Genomic DNA, 17,675 nt, shown 5'->3' on the forward strand with positions numbered 1-17,675 from the left:
AATAAATGAGGCATAGTTGAATACAAGAGAGGTGGAAGCAAGTTTGAAAGGAAGACAGAAAGTAAATAATATGTTGAATTGATTGTGTTGTTGATCAGATTGATGAAAGGTTTTGATAAAGAAGAGCGTTGATTTAACTCCAAACAGCTTTTGTGACATGAAAAGCAGAAGTTGAAATTGTGCCGAAACCCGGGATGGAACCAGGGACCTTTAGATCTTCACTCTAACGCTCTCCCAACTGAGCTATTTCAGCCTGCTGGTAGTTTGGGTCTTCATCCTTTCTTTTAAACTTCCCAAGAAAATAGATGCTCATCCTCATGCTAGAGCTATGTTTTAAGATGTCCTGTATCATTCATCAGTTAACGGGTGCAATAGGTAAATAGCATTTTTCGGATCCAGGTTAGGTAGCTTTTTGTTTTACTCTGAATGGACTAGCACCATATTACACAGAGGTATTTGGCCTGAGTAGGTAAGCTATGTCATCTGAATACTGAAATCTGTGTTCAAGGAGAAGTGGAAGCTGATGCAGACAAGAGTTTACTTTACAAAAAAGCATGAAATAGGAAACATTTGTAGTCGAAGCTGAATGCAAGAGAGGTGGAAGCAAATTTAGAAGGAGGACAGAAAGACAATTCTATGTTGAATTGATCATGTTGTCGATCAGTTGATCAAATATTTTGATAAATAAAGAAAGAAAAACTTGAGCTGATACCAAGAAATATTTTGTGAGAAGCAAGAAACCTCTCAGACTTTTCCGAAACCCAGCATTGAACAAGGGACTTTTAGATTTTCAATCTAACACTCTCCCAACTCAGCTATTTCATCCAGCTGGCCATTTTGGCTTTCTGTTGTATTTTTGATAATTGTTAAAGATAAATGCAGACCCTGGTCATTCTATCTGCATGTGCAGTTATGTGTTAAATTGTCCAATGTTATTCAGCAGCTAAATTGGTCTGATGGGTGAATTTCCTTTTTAGGAGCCAAGTTAGTTAGAAGATGTTTGTAAACTATGAATGGACTTATACTCAGACACACAGACCTATGTGGCGAGGGTAGGCAAACTAGGTCATCTGACTACTAACAGTTTTGTATAAGGGGAACTCGAGGCTGATGCAGGCAAAGCTTTACTTTCAATTAAAGGAAGAATTGGCAAATAAAGCAGGTAAATTTGAATACAAGAGAGGTGGAAGCAAGTTTGACAGAAAGACAGAATGTAAAAAATATGTTGAAATGGTTGTCTTTTCGATCAGCTTGATAAAAGGTTTTGATCATTATAAACAACGTCAATATGAGTTGACTCCAAATAGCATTTGTGGCATGCAAAGCATAAGTTCAAAATGTGCCTAAACCCGGGATTGAACCAGGGACCTTTAGATCTTCAGTCTACTGCTCTCCCAACTGAGCTATTTCATCCAGCTGGCAATTTTGGCTTTCTGTTGTATTTTTTATAATTGTTAAAGATAAATGCAGAACCTGGTCACTCTATCTGCATGTGCAGTTATGTGTTAAATTGTCCAGTATTATTCAGTAGCTAAATTGGTCTGATGGGTGAATTTCCTTTTTAGGAGCCAAGTTAGTTAGATGATGTTTGTAAACTATGAATGGACTTATACTCAGAAACACAGACCTATATGGCGAGGGTCGGCAAGCTAGGTCATCTGACTACTAACAGTTTTGTATAAGGGGAACTGGAGGCTGATGCAGGCAAAGCTTTACTTTCAATTAAAGGAAGAATTGGGAAATAAAGGAGGCAAAGTTGAATACAAGAGAGGTGGAAGCAAGTTTGAAAGAAAGACAGAAAGTAAATAATATGTTGAATTAATTGTATTGTCGATTATCTTGATAAAAGGTTTTGATCATTATAAACAAAGTCAATATGAGTTGACTCAAAATAGTCTTTGTGGCATGCAAAGCAGAAGTTCAAAATGTGCCGAAACCCGGGATCGAACCAGGGACCTTTAGATCTTCAGTCTAACACTCTCCCAACTGAGCTATTTCGGCCTGCCAGCAGCTATAGTATTCAGCCTCTTTTTTTGAACAATCCCAGAACAGAGATGCAGAACCTGGATTTTCAATCTGAGGTTAGAGCTGTGTTTTAATGTGTCCTGCATTGTTCAGCAGCTAACTGGTGAAATGGGTGAGTAGCGTTTTTGGGATAAATGTTAGGTCGTTTTTCTTTTAAAACTCTGAGTGGACCAGCACTGTATTACACAGACGTATGTGGCCTGAGTAGGTAAGCTATGTCATCTCAATACTGACAACTTTGTTCAAGGAGAAGTGAAAGCTGATGCAGACAAGAGTTTACTTTGAAAAAAGTATAAAATGGGATAAATTCGTCATCAAAGTTGATGGCAAGAGAGGTGGAAGCAAGTTTAGAAGGAGGACAGAAAGACAACTTTTTGTTGAAGTTATCATGTTGTTGATCAGTTGATAAAATATTTTGAGAAATAAAGAAAAAAAAACTAGAGCTGATTTCAAGAAATATTTTGCAAGAATGTAGGATCCCCTCGCACTGTGCTGAAAGTCAGGATTGAATCAGGTACCTTAAGCTCTTCAGTCTAACGATCTCCCAACTGAGATATTTCAGCCAACAAGTCCCTGTGGCCTCCTGATGTATTATTAATAATTGTAGACGATACATACAGAACCTGGTCATTCTATTTTCGTTTATAGTTATGTGTTAAAGTGTCCAGTATCATTCAGCAGGTAACTTGGTCTGATGAGTGAATATCCTTTTTAGGGGACAAGGTAGGTAGAATTTTTTTTTCTAAACTCTGAATTGACTTATACTCTGAAACACAGACCTATATGGCCAGGGTGTACAAGCTATGTCATCTGACTACTGACAGTTTTGTATAAGGGGAATTGGAGGCTGATGCAGGCAAAGCTTTACTTTAAAATAAAGCAAGAAGTTGCAAATAAATGAGGCATAGTTGAATACAAGAGAGGTGTTAGCAAGTTTGAAAGGAAGACGGAAAGTAAATAATATGTTGAATTGATTGTGTTGTTGATCAGATTGATAAAAGGTTTTGATAAAGAAGAGCGTTGATTTAACTCCAAACAGCTTTTGTGACATGAAAAGCAGAAGTTGAAATTGTGCCGAAACCCGGGATTGAACCAGGGACCTTTAGATCTTCAGTCTAACGCTCTCCCAACTGAGCTATTTCGGCCTGCTGGTAGTTTGGGTCTTCATCCTTTCTTTTAAACTTCCCAAGAAAATAGATGCTCAACCTCATGCTAGAGCTATGTTTTAAGATGTCCTGTATCATTCATCACTTAACGGGTGCAATAGGTAAATAGCATTTTTCGGATCCAGGTTAGGTAGCTTTTGTTTTTTACTCTGAATGGACTAGCACCATATTACACAGAGGTATTTGGCCTGAGTAGGTAAGCTATGTCATCTGAATACTGAAATCTGTGTTCAAGGAGAAGTGGAAGCTGATGCAGACAAGAGTTTACTTTACAAAAAAGCATGAAATAGGAAACATTTGTAGTCGAAGCTGAATGCAAGAGAGGTGGAAGCAAATTTAGAAGGAGGACAGAAAGACAATTCTATGTTGAATTGATCATGTTGTCGATCAGTTGATCAAATATTTTGATAAATAAAGAAAGAAAAACTTGAGCTGATACCAAGAAATATTTTGTGAGAAGCAAGAAACCTCTCAGACTTTTCCGAAACCCAGCATTGAACAAGGGACTTTTAGATTTTCAATCTAACACTCTCCCAACTGAGCTATTTCATCCAGCTGGCCATTTTGGCTTTCTGTTGTATTTTTGATAATTGTTAAAGATAAATGCAGACCCTGGTCATTCTATCTGCATGTGCAGTTATGTGTTAAATTGTCCAATATTATTCAGCAGCTAAATTGGTCTGATGGGTGAATTTCCTTTTTAGGAGCCAAGTTAGTTAGAAGATGTTTGTAAACTATGAATGGACTTATACTCAGACACACAGACCTATATGGCGAGGGTAGGCAAACTAGGTCATCTGACTACTAACAGTTTTGTATAAGGGGAACTCGAGGCTGATGCAGGCAAAGCTTTACTTTCAATTAAAGGAAGAATTGGCAAATAAAGCAGGTAAAGTTGAATACAAGAGAGGTGGAAGCAAGTTTGACAGAAAGACAGAATGTAAAAAATATGTTGAAATGGTTGTCTTATCGATCAGCTTGATAAAAGGTTTTGATCATTATAAACAACGTCAATATGAGTTGACTCCAAATAGCATTTGTGGCATGCAAAGCAGAAGTTCAAAATGTGCCTAAACCCGGGATTGAACCAGGGACCTTTAGATCTTCAGTCTACTGCTCTCCCGACTGAGCTATTTCATCCAGCTGGCAATTTTGGCTTTCTGTTGTATTTTTTATAATTGTTAAAGAAAAATGCAGAACCTGGTCACTCTATCTGCATGTGCAGTTATGTGTTAAATTGTCCAGTATTATTCAGTAGCTAAATTGGTCTGATGGGTGAATTTCCTTTTTAGGAGCCAAGTTAGTTAGATGATGTTTGTAAACTATGAATGGACTTATACTCAGAAACACAGACCTATATGGCGAGGGTCGGCAAGCTAGGTCATCTGACTACTAACAGTTTTGTATAAGGGGAACTGGAGGCAGATGCAGGCAAAGCTTTACTTTCAATTAAAGGAAGAATTGGGAAATAAAGGAGGCAAAGTTGAATACAAGAGACTATTTTGAGTCATCTCATATTGACTTTGTTTATAATGATCAAAACCTTTTATCAAGATAATCGACAATACAATTAATTCAACATATTATTTACTTTCTGTCTTTCTTTCAAACTTGCTTCCACCTCTCTTGTATTCAACTTTGCCTCCTTTATTTCCCAATTCTTCCTTTAATTGAAAGTAAAGCTTTGCCTGCATCAGCCTCCAGTTCCCCTTATACAAAACTGTTAGTAGTCAGATGACCTAGCTTGCCGACCCTCGCCATATAGGTCTGTGTTTCTGAGTATAAGTCCATTCATAGTTTACAAACATCATCTAACTAACTTGGCTCCTCAAAAGGAAATTCACCCATCAGACCAATTTAGCTACTGAATAATACTGGACAATTTAACACATAACTGCACATGCAGATAGAGTGACCAGGTTCTGCATTTTTCTTTAACAATTATAAAAAATACAACAGAAAGCCAAAATTGCCAGCTGGATGAAATAGCTCAGTTGGGAGAGCAGTAGACTGAAGATCTAAAGGTCCCTGGTTCAATCCCGGGTTTAGGCACATTTTGAACTTCTGCTTTGCATGCCACAAATGCTATTTGGAGTCAACTCATATTGACGTTGTTTATAATGATCAAAACCTTTTATCAAGCTGATCGATAAGACAACCATTTCAACATATTTTTTACATTCTGTCTTTCTGTCAAACTTGCTTCCACCTCTCTTGTATTCAACTTTACCTGCTTTATTTGCCAATTCTTCCTTTAATTGAAAGTAAAGCTTTGCCTGCATCAGCCTCGAGTTCCCCTTATACAAAACTGTTAGTAGTCAGATGACCTAGTTTGCCTACCCTCGCCATATAGGTCTGTGTGTCTGAGTATAAGTCCATTCATAGTTTACAAACATCTTCTAACTAACTTGGCTCCTAAAAAGGAAATTCACCCATCAGACCAATTTAGCTGCTGAATAATATTGGACAATTTAACACATAACTGCACATGCAGATAGAATGACCAGGGTCTGCATTTATCTTTAACAATTATCAAAAATACAACAGAAAGCCAAAATGGCCAGCTGGATGAAATAGCTCAGTTGGGAGAGTGTTAGATTGAAAATCTAAAAGTCCCTTGTTCAATGCTGGGTTTCGGAAAAGTCTGAGAGGTTTCTTGCTTCTCACAAAATATTTCTTGGTATCAGCTCAAGTTTTTCTTTCTTTATTTATCAAAATATTTGATCAACTGATCGACAACATGATCAATTCAACATAGAATTGTCTTTCTGTCCTCCTTCTAAATTTGCTTCCACCTCTCTTGCATTCAGCTTCGACTACAAATGTTTCCTATTTCATGCTTTTTTGTAAAGTACACTCTTGTCTGCATCAGCTTCCACTTCTCCTTGAACACAGATTTCAGTATTCAGATGACATAGCTTACCTACTCAGGCCAAATACCTCTGTGTAATATGGTGCTAGTCCATTCAGAGTAAAAAACAAAAGCTACCTAACCTGGATCCGAAAAATGCTATTTACCTATTGCACCCGTTAAGTGATGAATGATACAGGACATCTTAAAACATAGCTCTAGCATGAGGTTGAGCATCTATTTTCTTGGGAAGTTTAAAAGAAAGGATGAAGACCCAAACTACCAGCAGGCCGAAATAGCTCAGTTGGGAGAGCGTTAGACTGAAGATCTAAAGGTCCCTGGTTCAATCCTGGGTTTCGGCACAATTTCAACTTCTGCTTTTCATGTCACAAAAGCTGTTTGGAGTTAAATCAACGCTCTTCTTTATCAAAACCTTTTATCAATCTGATCAACAACACAATCAATTCAACATATTATTTACTTTCCGTCTTCCTTTCAAACTTGCTTCCACCTCTCTTGTATTCAACTATGCCTCATTTATTTGCAACTTCTTGCTTTATTTTAAAGTAAAGCTTTGCCTGCATCAGCCTCCAATTCCCCTTATACAAAACTGTCAGTAGTCAGATGACATAGCTTGTACACCCTGGCCATATAGGTCTGTGTTTCAGAGTATAAGTCAATTCAGAGTTTAGAAAAAAAAATTCTACCTACCTTGTCCCCTAAAAAGGATATTCACTCATCAGACCAAGTTACCTGCTGAATGATACTGGACACTTTAACACATAACTATAAACGAAAATAGAATGACCAGGTTCTGTATGTATCGTCTACAATTATTAATAATACATCAGGAGGCCACAGGGACTTGTTGGCTGAAATATCTCAGTTGGGAGATCGTTAGACTGAAGAGCTTAAGGTACCTGATTCAATCCTGACTTTCAGCACAGTGCGAGGGGATCCTACATTCTTGCAAAATATTTCTTGAAATCAGCTCTAGTTTTTTTTTCTTTATTTCTCAAAATATTTTATCAACTGATCAACAACATGATAACTTCAACAAAAAGTTGTCTTTCTGTCCTCCTTCTAAACTTGCTTCCACCTCTCTTGCCATCAACTTTGATGACGAATTTATCCCATTTTATACTTTTTTCAAAGTAAACTCTTGTCTGCATCAGCTTTCACTTCTCCTTGAACAAAGTTGTCAGTATTGAGATGACATAGCTTACCTACTCAGGCCACATACGTCTGTGTAATACAGTGCTGGTCCACTCAGAGTTTTAAAAGAAAAACGACCTAACATTTATCCCAAAAACGCTACTCACCCATTTCACCAGTTAGCTGCTGAACAATGCAGGACACATTAAAACACAGCTCTAACGTCAGATTGAAAATCCAGGTTCTGCATCTCTGTTCTGGGATTGTTCAAAAAAAGAGGCTGAATACTATAGCTGCTGGCAGGCCGAAATAGCTCAGTTGGGAGAGTGTTAGACTGAAGATCTAAAGGTCCCTGGTTCGATCCCGGGTTTCGGCACATTTTGAACTTCTGCTTTGCATGCCACAAAGACTATTTTGAGTCAACTCATATTGACTTTGTTTATAATGATCAAAACCTTTTATCAAGATAATCGACAATACAATTAATTCAACATATTATTTACTTTCTGTCTTTCTTTCAAACTTGCTTCCACCTCTCTTGTATTCAACTTTGCCTCCTTTATTTCCCAATTCTTCCTTTAATTGAAAGTAAAGCTTTGCCTGCATCAGCCTCCAGTTCCTCTTATACAAAACTGTTAGTAGTCAGATGACCTAGCTTGCCGACCCTCGCCATATAGGTCTGTGTTTCTGAGTATAAGTCCATTCATAGTTTACAAACATCATCTAACTAACTTGGCTCCTAAAAAGGAAATTCACCCATCAGACCAATTTAGCTACTGAATAATACTGGACAATTTAACACATAACTGCACATGCAGATAGAGTGACCAGGTTCTGCATTTATCTTTAACAATTATAAAAAATACAACAGAAAGCCAAAGTTGCCAGCTGGATGAAATAGCTCAGTTGGGAGAGCAGTAGACTGAAGATCTAAAGATCCCGGGTTTAGGCACATTTTGAACTTCTGCTTTGCATGCCACAAATGCTATTTGGAGTCAACTCATATTGACGTTGTTTATAATGATCAAAACCTTTTATCAAGCGGATCGATAAGACAACCATTTCAACATATTTTTTACATTCTGTCTTTCTGTCAAACTTGCTTCCACCTCTCTTGTATTCAACTTTACCTGCTTTATTTGCCAATTCTTCCTTTAATTGAAAGTAAAGCTTTGCCTGCATCAGCCTCGAGTTCCCCTTATACAAAACTGTTAGTAGTCAGATGACCTAGTTTGCCTACCCTCGCCATATAGGTCTGTGTGTCTGAGTATAAGTCCATTCATAGTTTACAAACATCTTCTAACTAACTTGGCTCCTAAAAAGGAAATTCACCCATCAGACCAATTTAGCTGCTGAATAATATTGGACAATTTAACACATAACTGCACATGCAGATAGAATGACCAGGGTCTGCATTTATCTTTAACAATTATCAAAAATACAACAGAAAGCCAAAATGGCCAGCTGGATGAAATAGCTGAGTTGGGAGAGTGTTAGATTGAAAATCTAAAAGTCCCTTGTTCAATGCTGGGTTTCGGAAAAGTCTGAGAGGTTTCTTGCTTCTCACAAAATATTTCTTGGTATCAGCTCAAGTTTTTCTTTCTTTATTTATCAAAATATTTGATCAACTGATCGACAACATGATCAATTCAACATAGAATCCTCTTTCTGTCCTCCTTCTAAATTTGCTTCCACCTCTCTTGCATTCAGCTTCGACTACAAATGTTTCCTATTTCATGCTTTTTTGTAAAGTAAACTCTTGTCTGCATCAGCTTCCACTTCTCCTTGAACACAGATTTCAGTATTCAGATGACATAGCTTACCTACTCAGGCCAAATACCTCTGTGTAATATGGTGCTAGTCCATTCAGAGTAAAAAACAAAAGCTACCTAACCTGGATCCGAAAAATGCTATTTACCTATTGCACCCGTTAACTGATGAATGATACAGGACATCTTAAAACATAGCTCTAGCATGAGGTTGAGCATCTATTTTCTTGGGAAGTTTAAAAGAAAGGATGAAGACCCAAACTTCCAGCAGGCCGAAATAGCTCAGTTGGGAGAGCGTTAGACTGAAGATCTAAAGGTCCCTGGTTCAATCCCGGGTTTCGGCACAATTTCAACTTCTGCTTTTCATGTCACAAAAGCTGTTTGGAGTTAAATCAACGCTCTTCTTTATCAAAACCTTTTATCAATCTGATCAACAACACAATCAATTCAACATATTATTTACTTTCTGTCTTCCTTTCAAACTTGCTTCCACCTCTCTTGTATTCAACTATGCCTCATTTATTTGCAACTTCTTGCTTTATTTTAAAGTAAAGCTTTGCCTGCATCAGCCTCCAATTCCCCTTATACAAAACTGTCAGTAGTCAGATGACATAGCTTGTACACCCTGGCCATATAGGTCTGTGTTTCAGAGTATAAGTCAATTCAGAGTTTAGAAAAAAAAATTCTACCTACCTTGTCCCCTAAAAAGGATATTCACTCATCAGACCAAGTTACCTGCTGAATGATACTGGACACTTTAACACATAACTATAAACAAAAATAGAATGACCAGGTTCTGTATGTATCGTCTACAATTATTAATAATACATCAGGAGGCCACAGGGACTTGTTGGCTGAAATATCTCAGTTGGGAGATCGTTAGACTGAAGAGCTTAAGGTACCTGATTCAATCCTGACTTTCAGCACAGTGCGAGGGGATCCTACATTCTTGCAAAATATTTCTTGAAATCAGCTCTAGTTTTTTTTTCTTTATTTCTCAAAATATTTTATCAACTGATCAACAACATGATAACTTCAACAAAAAGTTGTCTTTCTGTCCTCCTTCTAAACTTGCTTCCACCTCTCTTGCCATCAACTTTGATGACGAATTTATCCCATTTTATACTTTTTTCAAAGTAAACTCTTGTCTGCATCAGCTTTCACTTCTCCTTGAACAAAGTTGTCAGTATTGAGATGATATAGCTTACCTACTCAGGCGACATACGTCTGTGTAATACAGTGCTGGTCCACTCAGAGTTTTAAAAGAAAAACGACCTAACATTTATCCCAAAAACGCTACTCACCCATTTCACCAGTTAGCTGCTGAACAATGCAGGACACATTAAAACACAGCTCTAACCTCAGATTGAAAATCCAGGTTCTGCATCTCTGTTCTGGGATTGTTAAAAAAGAGGCTGAATACTATAGCTGCTGGCAGGCCGAAATATCTCAGTTGGGAGAGTGTTAGACTGAAGATCTAAAGGTCCCTGGTTCAATCCCGGGTTTAGGCACATTTTGAACTTCTGCTTTGCATGCCACAAATGCTATTTGGAGTCAACTCATATTGACGTTGTTTATAATGATCAAAACCTTTTATCAAGCTGATCGATAAGACAACCATTTCAACATATTTTTTACATTCTGTCTTTCTGTCAAACTTGCTTCCACCTCTCTTGTATTCAACTTTACCTGCTTTATTTGCCAATTCTTCCTTTAATTGAAAGTAAAGCTTTGCCTACATCAGCCTCGAGTTCCCCTTATACAAAACTGTTAGTAGTCAGATGACCTAGTTTGCCTACCCTCGCCATATAGGTCTGTGTGTCTGAGTATAAGTCCATTCATAGTTTACAAACATCTTCTAACTAACTTGGCTCCTAAAAAGGAAATTCACCCATCAGACCAATTTAGCTGCTGAATAATATTGGACAATTTAACACATAACTGCACATGCAGATAGAATGACCAGGGTCTGCATTTATCTTTAACAATTATCAAAAATACAACAGAAAGCCAAAATGGCCAGCTGGATGAAATAGCTGAGTTGGGAGAGTGTTAGATTGAAAATCTAAAAGTCCCTTGTTCAATGCTGGGTTTCGGAAAAGTCTGAGAGGTTTCTTGCTTCTCACAAAATATTTCTTGGTATCAGCTCAAGTTTTTCTTTCTTTATTTATCAAAATATTTGATCAACTGATCGACAACAGGATCAATTCAACATAGAATTGTCTTTCTGTCCTCCTTCTAAATTTGCTTCCACCTCTCTTGCATTCAGCTTCGACTACAAATGTTTCCTATTTCATGCTTTTTTGTAAAGTAAACTCTTGTCTGCATCAGCTTCCACTTCTCCTTGAACACAGATTTCAGTATTCAGATGACATAGCTTACCTACTCAGGCCAAATACCTCTGTGTAATATGGTGCTAGTCCATTCAGAGTAAAAAAAAAAGCTACCTAACCTGGATCCGAAAAATGCTATTTACCTATTGCACCTGTTAACTGATGAATGATACAGGACATCTTAAAACATAGCTCTAGCATGAGGATGAGCATCTATTTTTTTGGGAAGTTTAAAAGAAAGGATGAAGACCCAAACTACCAGCAGGCCGAAATAGCTCAGTTGGGAGAGCGTTAGACTGAAGATCTAAAGGTCCCTGGTTCAATCCCGGGTTTCGGCACAATTTCAACTTCTGCTTTTCATGTCACAAAAGCTGTTTGGAGTTAAATCAACGCTCTTCTTTATCAAAACCTTTTATCAATCTGATCAACAACACAATCAATTCAACATATTATTTACTTTCTGTCTTCCTTTCAAACTTGCTTCCACCTCTCTTGTATTCAACTATGCCTCATTTATTTGAAACTTCTTGCTTTATTTTAAAGTAAAGCTTTGTCTGCATCAGCCTCCAATTCCCCTTATACAAAACTGTCAGTAGTCAGATGACATAGCTTGTACACCCTGGCCATATAGGTCTGTGTTTCAGAGTATAAGTCAATTCAGAGTTTAGAAAAAAAATTCTACCTACATTGTCCCCTAAAAAGGATATTCACTCATCAGACCAAGTTACCTGCTGAATGATACTGGACACTTTAACACATAACTATAAACGAAAATAGAATGACCAGGTTCTGTATGTATCGTCTACAATTATTAATAATACATCAGGAGGCCACAGGGACTTGTTGGCTGAAATATCTCAGTTGGGAGATCGTTAGACTGAAGAGCTTAAGGTACCTGATTCAATCCTGACTTTCAGCACAGTGCGAGGGGATCCTACATTCTTGCAAAATATTTCTTGAAATCAGCTCTAGGTTTTTTTTTCTTTATTTCTCAAAATATTTTATCAACTGATCAACAACATGATAACTTCAACAAAAAGTTGTCTTTCTGTCCTCCTTCTAAACTTGCTTCCACCTCTCTTGCCATCAGCTTTGATGACGAATTTATCCCATTTTATACTTTTTTCAAAGCAAACTCTTGTCTGCATCAGCTTTCACTTCTCCTTGAACAAAGTTGTCAGTATTGAGATGACATAGCTTACCTACTCAGGCGACATACGTCTGTGTAATACAGTGCTGGTCCACTTAGAGTTTTAAAAGAAAAACGACCTAACATTTATCCCAAAAACGCTACTCACCCATTTCACCAGTTAGCTGCTGAACAATGCAGGACACATTAAAACACAGCTCTAACCTCAGATTGAAAATCCAGGTTCTGCATCTCTGTTCTGGGATTGTTCAAAAAAAGAGGCTGAATACTATAGCTGCTGGCAGGCCGAAATAGCTCAGTTGGGAGAGCGTTAGACTGAAGATCTAAAGGTCCCTGGTTCGATCCCGGGTTTCGGCACATTTTGAACTTCTGCTTTGCATGCCACAAAGACTATTTTGAATCAACTCATATTGACTTTGTTTATAATGATCAAAACCTTTTATCAAGATAATCGACAATACAATTAATTCAACATATTATTTACTTTCTGTCTTTCTTTCAAACTTGCTTCCACCTCTCTTGTATTCAACTTTGCCTCCTTTATTTCCCAATTCTTCCTTTAATTGAAAGTAAAGCTTTGCCTGCATCAGCCTCCAGTTCCCCTTATACAAAACTGTTAGTAGTCAGATGACCTAGCTTGCCGACCCTCGCCATATAGGTCTGTGTTTCTGAGTATAAGTCCATTCATAGTTTACAAACATCATCTAACTAACTTGGCTCCTCAAAAGGAAATTCACCCATCAGACCAATTTAGCTACTGAATAATACTGGACAATTTAACACATAACTGCACATGCAGATAGAGTGACCAGGTTCTGCATTTTTCTTTAACAATTATAAAAAATACAACAGAAAGCCAAAATTGCCAGCTGGATGAAATAGCTCAGTTGGGAGAGCAGTAGACTGAAGATCTAAAGGTCCCTGGTTCAATCCCGGGTTTAGGCACATTTTGAACTTCTGCTTTGCATGCCACAAATGCTATTTGGAGTCAACTCATATTGACGTTGTTTATAATGATCAAAACCTTTTATCAAGCTGATCGATAAGACAACCATTTCAACATATTTTTTACATTCTGTCTTTCTGTCAAACTTGCTTCCACCTCTCTTGTATTCAACTTTACCTGCTTTATTTGCCAATTCTTCCTTTAATTGAAAGTAAAGCTTTGCCTGCATCAGCCTCGAGTTCCCCTTATACAAAACTGTTAGTAGTCAGATGACCTAGTTTGCCTACCCTCGCCATATAGGTCTGTGTGTCTGAGTATAAGTCCATTCATAGTTTACAAACATCTTCTAACTAACTTGGCTCCTAAAAAGGAAATTCACCCATCAGACCAATTTAGCTGCTGAATAATATTGGACAATTTAACACATAACTGCACATGCAGATAGAATGACCAGGGTCTGCATTTATCTTTAACAATTATCAAAAATACAACAGAAAGCCAAAATGGCCAGCTGGATGAAATAGCTCAGTTGGGAGAGTGTTAGATTGAAAATCTAAAAGTCCCTTGTTCAATGCTGGGTTTCGGAAAAGTCTGAGAGGTTTCTTGCTTCTCACAAAATATTTCTTGGTATCAGCTCAAGTTTTTCTTTCTTTATTTATCAAAATATTTGATCAACTGATCGACAACATGATCAATTCAACATAGAATTGTCTTTCTGTCCTCCTTCTAAATTTGCTTCCACCTCTCTTGCATTCAGCTTCGACTACAAATGTTTCCTATTTCATGCTTTTTTGTAAAGTACACTCTTGTCTGCATCAGCTTCCACTTCTCCTTGAACACAGATTTCAGTATTCAGATGACATAGCTTACCTACTCAGGCCAAATACCTCTGTGTAATATGGTGCTAGTCCATTCAGAGTAAAAAACAAAAGCTACCTAACCTGGATCCGAAAAATGCTATTTACCTATTGCACCCGTTAAGTGATGAATGATACAGGACATCTTAAAACATAGCTCTAGCATGAGGTTGAGCATCTATTTTCTTGGGAAGTTTAAAAGAAAGGATGAAGACCCAAACTACCAGCAGGCCGAAATAGCTCAGTTGGGAGAGCGTTAGACTGAAGATCTAAAGGTCCCTGGTTCAATCCTGGGTTTCGGCACAATTTCAACTTCTGCTTTTCATGTCACAAAAGCTGTTTGGAGTTAAATCAACGCTCTTCTTTATCAAAACCTTTTATCAATCTGATCAACAACACAATCAATTCAACATATTATTTACTTTCCGTCTTCCTTTCAAACTTGCTTCCACCTCTCTTGTATTCAACTATGCCTCATTTATTTGCAACTTCTTGCTTTATTTTAAAGTAAAGCTTTGCCTGCATCAGCCTCCAATTCCCCTTATACAAAACTGTCAGTAGTCAGATGACATAGCTTGTACACCCTGGCCATATAGGTCTGTGTTTCAGAGTATAAGTCAATTCAGAGTTTAGAAAAAAAAATTCTACCTACCTTGTCCCCTAAAAAGGATATTCACTCATCAGACCAAGTTACCTGCTGAATGATACTGGACACTTTAACACATAACTATAAACGAAAATAGAATGACCAGGTTCTGTATGTATCGTCTACAATTATTAATAATACATCAGGAGGCCACAGGGACTTGTTGGCTGAAATATCTCAGTTGGGAGATCGTTAGACTGAAGAGCTTAAGGTACCTGATTCAATCCTGACTTTCAGCACAGTGCGAGGGGATCCTACATTCTTGCAAAATATTTCTTGAAATCAGCTCTAGTTTTTTTTTCTTTATTTCTCAAAATATTTTATCAACTGATCAACAACATGATAACTTCAACAAAAAGTTGTCTTTCTGTCCTCCTTCTAAACTTGCTTCCACCTCTCTTGCCATCAACTTTGATGACGAATTTATCCCATTTTATACTTTTTTCAAAGTAAACTCTTGTCTGCATCAGCTTTCACTTCTCCTTGAACAAAGTTGTCAGTATTGAGATGACATAGCTTACCTACTCAGGCCACATACGTCTGTGTAATACAGTGCTGGTCCACTCAGAGTTTTAAAAGAAAAACGACCTAACATTTATCCCAAAAACGCTACTCACCCATTTCACCAGTTAGCTGCTGAACAATGCAGGACACATTAAAACACAGCTCTAACCTCAGATTGAAAATCCAGGTTCTGCATCTCTGTTCTGGGATTGTTCAAAAAAAGAGGCTGAATACTATAGCTGCTGGCAGGCCGAAATAGCTCAGTTGGGAGAGTGTTAGACTGAAGATCTAAAGGTCCCTGGTTCGATCCCGGGTTTCGGCACATTTTGAACTTCTGCTTTGCATGCCACAAAGACTATTTTGAGTCAACTCATATTGACTTTGTTTATAATGATCAAAACCTTTTATCAAGATAATCGACAATACAATTAATTCAACATATTATTTACTTTCTGTCTTTCTTTCAAACTTGCTTCCACCTCTCTTGTATTCAACTTTGCCTCCTTTATTTCCCAATTCTTCCTTTAATTGAAAGTAAAGCTTTGCCTGCATCAGCCTCCAGTTCCCCTTATACAAAACTGTTAGTAGTCAGATGACCTAGCTTGCCGACCCTCGCCATATAGGTCTGTGTTTCTGAGTATAAGTCCATTCATAGTTTACAAACATCATCTAACTAACTTGGCTCCTAAAAAGGAAATTCACCCATCAGACCAATTTAGCTACTGAATAATACTGGACAATTTAACACATAACTGCACATGCAGATAGAGTGACCAGGTTCTGCATTTATCTTTAACAATTATAAAAAATACAACAGAAAGCCAAAATTGCCAGCTGGATGAAATAGCTCAGTTGGGAGAGCAGTAGACTGAAGATCTAAAGGTCCCTGGTTCAATCCCGGGTTTAGGCACATTTTGAACTTATGCTTTGCATGCCACAAATGCTATTTGGAGTCAACTCATATTGACGTTGTTTATAATGATCAAAACCTTTTATCAAGCTGATCGAAAAGACAACCATTTCAACATATTTTTTACATTCTGTCTTTCTGTCAAACTTGCTTCCACCTCTCTTGTATTCAAATTTACCTGCTTTATTTGCCAATTCTTCCTTTAATTGAAAGTAAAGCTTTGCCTGCATCAGCCTCGAGTTCCCCTTATACAAAACTGTTAGTAGTCAGATGACCTAGTTTGCCTACCCTCGCCACATAGGTCTGTGTGTCTGAGTATAAGTCCATTCATAGTTTACAAACATCTTCTAACTAACTTGGCTCCTAAAAAGGAAATTCACCCATCAGACCAATTTAGCTGCTGAATAACATTGGACAATTTAACACATAACTGCACATGCAGATAGAATGACCAGGGTCTGCATTTATCTTTAACAATTATCAAAAATACAACAGAAAGCCAAAATGGCCAGCTGGATGAAATAGCTGAGTTGGGAGAGTGTTAGATTGAAAATCTAAAAGTCCCTTGTTCAATGCTGGGTTTCGGAAAAGTCTGAGAGGTTTCTTGCTTCTCACAAAATATTTCTTGGTATCAGCTCAAGTTTTTCTTTCTTTATTTATCAAAATATTTGATCAACTGATCGACAACATGATCAATTCAACATAGAATTGTCTTTCTGTCCTCCTTCTAAATTTGCTTCCACCTCTCTTGCATTCAGCTTCGACTACAAATGTTTCCTATTTCATGCTTTTTTGTAAAGTAAACTCTTGTCTGCATCAGCTTCCACTTCTCCTTGAACACAGATTTCAGTATTCAGATGACATAGCTTACCTACTCAGGCCAAATACCTCTGTGTAATATGGTGCTAGTCCATTCAGAGTAAAAAACAAAAGCTACCTAACCTGGATCCGAAAAATGCTATTTACCTATTGCACCCGTTAACTGGTGAATGATACAGGACATCTTAAAACATAGCTCTAGCATGAGGTTGAGCATCTATTTTCTTGGGAAGTTTAAAAGAAAGGATGAAGACCCAAACTACCAGCAGGCCGAAATAGCTCAGTTGGGAGAGCGTTAGACTGAAGATCTAAAGGTCCCTGGTTCAATCCCGGGTTTCGGCACAATTTCAACTTCTGCTTTTCATGTCACAAAAGCTGTTTGGAGTTAAATCAACGCTCTTCTTTATCAAAACCTTTTATCAATCTGATCAACAACACAATCAATTCAACATATTATTTACTTTCTGTCTTCCTTTCAAACTTGCTTCCACCTCTCTTGTATTCAACTATGCCTCATTTATTTGCAACTTCTTGCTTTATTTTA

At 37.5% G+C, this 17,675-nt stretch overlaps 8 non-coding genes across 8 annotated transcripts; 6 read left to right on the forward strand and 2 right to left on the reverse strand.

Moving 5' to 3' along the window:
• Positions 1-1,928: 1,928 nt before the first annotated feature.
• TRNAF-GAA (transfer RNA phenylalanine (anticodon GAA)) lies at positions 1,929-2,001 on the reverse strand. The gene has a single exon. It is a non-coding gene; the product is annotated as a tRNA-Phe (tRNA).
• A 1,096-nt stretch (positions 2,002-3,097) lies between these two features.
• TRNAF-GAA (transfer RNA phenylalanine (anticodon GAA)) lies at positions 3,098-3,170 on the reverse strand. The gene has a single exon. It is a non-coding gene; the product is annotated as a tRNA-Phe (tRNA).
• A 4,330-nt stretch (positions 3,171-7,500) lies between these two features.
• TRNAF-GAA (transfer RNA phenylalanine (anticodon GAA)) lies at positions 7,501-7,573 on the forward strand. The gene has a single exon. It is a non-coding gene; the product is annotated as a tRNA-Phe (tRNA).
• A 1,664-nt stretch (positions 7,574-9,237) lies between these two features.
• Positions 9,238-9,310, forward strand: TRNAF-GAA (transfer RNA phenylalanine (anticodon GAA)). Its single transcript has one exon. It is a non-coding gene; the product is annotated as a tRNA-Phe (tRNA).
• A 2,254-nt stretch (positions 9,311-11,564) lies between these two features.
• Positions 11,565-11,637, forward strand: TRNAF-GAA (transfer RNA phenylalanine (anticodon GAA)). The gene has a single exon. It is a non-coding gene; the product is annotated as a tRNA-Phe (tRNA).
• A 1,096-nt stretch (positions 11,638-12,733) lies between these two features.
• Positions 12,734-12,806, forward strand: TRNAF-GAA (transfer RNA phenylalanine (anticodon GAA)). The gene has a single exon. It is a non-coding gene; the product is annotated as a tRNA-Phe (tRNA).
• A 2,845-nt stretch (positions 12,807-15,651) lies between these two features.
• On the forward strand, positions 15,652-15,724 carry TRNAF-GAA (transfer RNA phenylalanine (anticodon GAA)). Its single transcript has one exon. It is a non-coding gene; the product is annotated as a tRNA-Phe (tRNA).
• Positions 15,725-17,400: 1,676 nt separating this feature from the next.
• Positions 17,401-17,473, forward strand: TRNAF-GAA (transfer RNA phenylalanine (anticodon GAA)). Its single transcript has one exon. It is a non-coding gene; the product is annotated as a tRNA-Phe (tRNA).
• The last annotated feature ends 202 nt before the right edge of the window (positions 17,474-17,675 follow it).

This window comes from Triturus cristatus, chromosome 8 (assembly GCF_964204655.1).
Source record: "Triturus cristatus chromosome 8, aTriCri1.1, whole genome shotgun sequence".
Lineage (NCBI taxonomy): Eukaryota > Metazoa > Chordata > Amphibia > Caudata > Salamandridae > Triturus > Triturus cristatus.